Source organism: Prunus avium, chromosome 7 (assembly GCF_965620075.1).
Source record: "Prunus avium chromosome 7, drPruAviu1.hap1.1, whole genome shotgun sequence".
Taxonomy (NCBI): Eukaryota; Viridiplantae; Streptophyta; class Magnoliopsida; order Rosales; family Rosaceae; genus Prunus; species Prunus avium.
This window is the reverse complement of record NC_142290.1, coordinates 34,722,536-34,728,182: the sequence shown is the minus strand read 5'-3', so window position 1 is coordinate 34,728,182 and position 5,647 is coordinate 34,722,536. Positions and strand designations below refer to the sequence as shown.

At 37.6% G+C, this 5,647-nt stretch overlaps 1 long non-coding RNA gene across 5 annotated transcripts; it reads left to right on the top strand.

Annotated features, from left to right (window-relative positions):
• Positions 1-605: 605 nt before the first annotated feature.
• Positions 606-4,492, top strand: LOC110754521 (uncharacterized). Of its 5 annotated transcripts, none has more exons than XR_015837087.1 (6): positions 606-1,172; positions 1,719-1,862; positions 1,958-3,206; positions 3,286-3,421; positions 3,587-3,968; positions 4,066-4,490. It is a non-coding gene; the product is annotated as an uncharacterized LOC110754521 (long non-coding RNA). The 5 variants fall into 5 exon arrangements; XR_015837088.1 differs by having other exon boundaries at positions 607-1,172; positions 1,719-3,206; positions 3,587-3,837; positions 3,910-3,968; XR_015837089.1 differs by having other exon boundaries at positions 609-1,172; positions 2,565-3,206; positions 4,066-4,485.
• The last annotated feature ends 1,155 nt before the right edge of the window (positions 4,493-5,647 follow it).

The following is a 5,647-nucleotide window of genomic DNA, read 5'->3' as shown; positions in this document are numbered from 1 at the left end:
TTAATTCGAATGCCGAGTTCTTTTATCAGGTGTAAGGAGGTACATGACAGCTTTAAGATGGATGGTCTAGATGCATTCCCAACAACCAACCTAAAGGCCTAAATCAAGTCAAAAGTCTTTTATTTGATCTACGGTCCAGATTTGATTAGATTCAAATCAATGGCTTAGATGAGACAAGCTCACGGAAATGTGTTATACACCCTAGTCAACCTACGAATAGTAGTTTGAGTGAAAGTCTTCATTTCCGTCCAACCAATCTAGTGTTGACATGTGGCCACGTGATATGTTCCAACCAACCATAAAATGCCACGTGTCAAATCTATTTGCTTTTCCTATTTTCCAACTTTGAAAATTCACTAGAAATACTTCCGAGTTCAGAAAAATACCACAAGGTCGTATCGAACGTTAACTATTTTTCAATGAAGTCAAAACACCAAAATTCTAACTTCAAATCTTCGGAATTAAGTTATTCTCAAACATAATTGCAATATTTACTTAAAAAAATCTTGTCATTTACCTCAAAATGGACAATGCAATATTTATTCTGAGCGCAATAATATTATGAAATTTTTCCTGGGCTCACAAATTAGTAGTCTTGCGGAAAAAAAAAATTAAATCTAAATCTCATCAAAAATAAACTTTTGTTGAAATTAGCCCAAAATTGTGACCTGAACACTTTCCCAAGGCCCATATAATTGTCGGGAGGACTCGGCAAAAACAAAGAAGCGTTGGAGTTGGTTCAGCCGCCATAAATTAACTGTTTTTCAAAAACTGAAAAGAAAAACATCGAACTCAAACATCGGATCGATTCCCTCAAGTTCAAGACATGACATCATTCGTCCTACACGGCCTCCCCGATGATCTTCGTTCTACGGGTGGATCAATTTGGGTATGTCAAATGTGCCCAGTTGTTATTCGATCAAATGCCAAGCCCAGATTTTTATTTGGGAGGAAAGTGATGCTAAGGTGGTATTGTGTGCACCACTTGTATGACAATATGCGTCAGAGAGCATGACAATAAGTTCCAAGAGGCTCGGACTCAATTACAATACTTCAGTTAAGGGAGGAGGGTGCACTGCCGGATTGTTCAGGTGGCGAGGCCTGAGAGCTTTTGTTGGCGAGGCCACATTTTATGGTGAGGGAGGGTGATGCCTCTGGCACAACCACAATGCGTAAGTTACCAAGTTCCAAGTCTTTTTCTTGTTCTATTTTTTTCATTTTCTCTTTCTGTATTTCTTCAGTTTTGGGGTAATTAATTTCATGTGTTCGACTTAAAAACTTTAGTATAATTTGAGCTTGTGAGTAAAACCCAAAATGCACACAAGGGCTTATAGTTGTTCAAACTGTAAATTTCAACCATGAATTGATGTTAAGTCACACAGGGTTCCTTTTTAACTTTATATGTATGCATAGCTGTAAGGTGGATTTTGTAGCTGAGAATTTATTAAAAAGGACTCAGGTGTTTATTAGCTGCCATTGTTTGAAGAATGGTGAAATTGTGGACCCTCTGCATCTCCGTAGTTTGATGGTTTGTGTGGTTAATGATTAAACTCTGTATGATAGGATGTTGGTTGCCTTTAATCCTGGAATGGATGGTGATAGTAAGTTCAATTTTCATTTCCACTAATTTAATGTTTATTTTCAGTTTTTGGAGTTCGAATTGAAGTTACTGTGCAACGGCAGCAATCTAACATGTTCCATACTACCTTGCAATGCAGCAATGGAGATGACCCCTGTTCTAATTTGGCAGAACGGTAGGACACCAGACGTATATAGGAAATATTGGAGCGAACCATCAAAAGGTCCTTCCAAGAAGAACTTGGATCGAGAGCCTACTTATAGTGCTTGAGACATGCTTTCTGGTGAGGGGTTAATTCTCATAAATACAAGATTCACATGTACGTTGTTTAAAAAATAAAAACTTCTAAAAGTTCAATTGGACTCCTTTCAAATGCAGGGATGATGGAAAATTTGCAATATGTGTAGTAATGTATATTGTTTCGAATAGGAGCAGTTTATGTATAATACGTAAATATAAGACCTGTAGGATGAGAACTAAATACATTTGAAATGAATCTGAATATACTTATGCTGAGATTTGATGCCTTTGACGTCTTTTTTTACGACATTTTTTCAATTGTTCTACATGAGAGAAAGATGCGAAGAAATGGAACAGAGAGATCTTTGTTGTTTCTGCATTTGACTGATGTAAATAGTCATGTTTATTCGGATTGTTTGGTTGAAGTTGAGCAATACCGAAGTTTAAAAAAGAAAACCTAAGACCACAGCTACATCTAAAAGTATTCTATTACTCCCTCTTTCTTCGTAACAATATGAATGTGTAAATCAGATAAGTAGGTCAACATACATGGGCTCATTGTTTGAGGAAAAACTGAATTGTAGAAAGAAAGAAAATAGCACAATTTGTTTTTTCATAGCGAATTATTCCTGTGTTAGAGAAATAATAGGAAATAAAGCGGTTTTATTTTTTTGGTTTTCTGGAAGAAGTTATTCTTTTGTTTTTTCTTTGTTCCTTTGCTTTACCATCATTATTGAGGATTCAGATGAAGGCGATGCTGTAGATGATTCCATTCCCTTGGATAATGGCGTGCCCATTGACTTTGGCGCTATTGAGGTTGTCCAGTGCCTCATGGCACATCACAATGCTTTTTTCACAGATGCCTACGAAACGATCTGTAGATGACACACATTGCTTGTTTCCTCATACAGCATGGGACTAATTGAGTTGGACAGTCCAACTGATAATGTTTCCAGAATGAAATCAGATCTGGTTGAGATGACGATTACGCATTAGAAGATGTTATGACCTTTTCCAATCCTGATTGGAGTACAGTCAATTGTCAATTGCCATTCCTTTTGATTTTGGCTCATTTGTTGTCCTTGAAAACCCTAATGTGTATTTTCCTACTAATCTCGTGTTTAGCTCCACCTAGATATTTATCACATTTGTTGTTAAAATTCCGTTCCCTCGAATTAGTTTTTTGTTTGATGCATTGAAACTGTTGCTGTGGGGAAGCTTTCATTGAGTCTCACTTGTTTTAGCAAAGAAAGTGTACCTGTGTTTGGCACTCAGCTTTACCTTGCTATCAAGAATCTTTTACCATTCTCGCATTTTATATCCCTAACAATGGATTTTCTCAACACTGCTTCTCCTGCGCCGAGAAAGGAGTATGAGACAAACGCAGGTGATCAGATTTCTAATTCCTTAACCGAGTACAATTTTCCTTTCAGTAGTAATTTTTGTAACTCTTCACATGGCTCCAGGCTGACAACTGGAGCTCTGCAGCTGGCTGAGGGTTCACACTTGATCTTTGCTGAGACCTAGTTGGAAGCTGGGACTCTCAACTCTGTCGGGGTTGAAAATGCAAGAGTGCTAAAAACTCTAATGGAGTTGCAAAAGGTGATTTTTCTGTTAAATTAGAAAACTCTGCCTGGTTTGATCCTTACTAGTAAACAATGCATTCCTGAGAATTTTAAAAAAATTTGTGCTTCATGAGATTATTATGTCATTGATAGCGGAGTATTGCACTAAGGCACTTGATAGATTTTAATTTGTCTGTTTCAGGTGAAATATGATTTTAAGTTCTATAAACAATGCGTGAATGGTAAAAGATTCTTGATAGCGAGGAAGCTGACGTCCAAGTGCTTATTCTTTCAGAAGGTAAATCAAACATTTTGCATGTTGCTGTAGTGTTAAGTTCCCACCCTTGTTCAGTTGGTTCCTCTGAAGTTGCTGCAGAAGCACTAGAGGTTTGGAGATGGTACTTGGCTACTCTTAGATCATTGCCGCATTCTATTGAGTCAGAAATGCAGAAGGTAAGAGTTAGCTTGACATCAACAATTAACCTCTTAAACTGAGTAGAACTGTCATGGTCTGATACCTTACAGGTGATACAACATGACTTGGTTGCTGCAAGGCAAGAAGACAGGAAACTGCGCCACTGCAGGTTAGGGACTTGAAGATTTTCCTAGGTCAATTTTACTCAGAGCATCAACTGCTTTTATGTTATTACGTACTAACTCAAAACACTGAATTTATTTCAGGCCAACTATTATGCAAATCCCAAACACTACAACCCTGTTTTCCGTGAAATAAATTGCCCCTTATGCATCTGTAATTGGTATGCTTTACACGCTGCTATCAACTTTTTCAGGCAAAACAGTAGGGTTAATGACATTTACTGAGTGTTTTACTTGGAATATAAATTAAGAAGGATTCTGGAAATATTACGGTTATCCATTTCATCTTTTCGTAATGATAATTTTATTTTTCACAAATTTTCGGCTGGCAGTGAATTGCATGTATTGGGATAAAAGATTTCCTCGCACAGAAATAAGAGCAGGGCATTCTTCCTTCCTGATATAGCCTATTCCTTTTTCTCTCACACTCACAAGGCTCAGAAGGAAAACATGCCACTTCTAGACAAGGTCTAGTCTTATTTTGCATTTGCAGATTTTATGAGCACGGCAGTGATTGATAAATACCTGTTTTGCTTCATTGCCAGTTTATCATTGTTGGGATCTCTGATGTCAGATTAAGTTATAGAGGCCAATGAAGTTAGCAATCAAAGCACATATTACTGGTATAAAAATAAAACGACAGAAACCATTAACTGTGATAAAGGACAGCATTCAAGATACAAAAATTTGGCACCTGATCGGTTCATAATTGTATATTATTTCTTACCCTTCTAGCTTATGATTTGGTTATGTTTTTGAGTTAAACTTGTGCTTTTAATCCTTTTTGTGTTTATCTTTCAGTTAATTGAGCTTTAGGTAACAATGATGGCTTTGGAGAACATAATTCATGCAATCCATGCATGTTAGGGCCTAATTTGGATGAATGGATGAAGAGCTTAAAGACAAACTCAATTTTGGCTACAGTCCCCTGCCAGCCCAGTTTCGTAGGTCATATTGCAAGCTTTGTTTCAGCAACCTACATAGCTCGGATGAGGCCACATTCTTCATGAAAGTTGTTCCAATGGGTGTGTAATATAACATATCCAAAATTCAGCCCCATTGGATACATATGGAGTCTGTTACCTAGCAAACACAGAGCCATGCTCAGGATGGATTTTATCAGCGCGCAAAATGAGTTAGCAATTTGTTTTGGCCTTAACTTCCTCCTCCGACCTTGGATTGGCCCAAATGATATATGGCTGGAAAGAAGACATTCTGAACTTCAAGTTTGAGTGCTTAAAGTCTTAATTTGCTTAAGGGAAGCCCAATTCGTAAGCCCTTGAAGTTGCTGGTCATGCTGACCTCAGGATGAGCTATTATTTCTGGTTGGAAGCTTGGTCATGGTGACATGAAGATGAGCTAGGGCTGCTGGTGGGATTTATTAGTGAAGTGCATCAACCATTTCAGATTTTATAATGGAAGTGTTGTATGCATTAGTGAAGTGCATCAACCATTTCAGATTTTATAAAACAAGTGTTGTATGCATTAGCCATACTTAATTCAGATTTTCAGCTTCCTTAGGCCTATATATAGTGAGGTTTCCCAAGCTTGTAAACACACCCCAAGGGGGGGAGCTCTCAAACACTTCTCTAGAGCTCCCTTCCCTTCTCTCCCTCAAATTCTCTTAGTTTCTCTTTCTAGTTTTCAATTGTTATAATGAGATCTT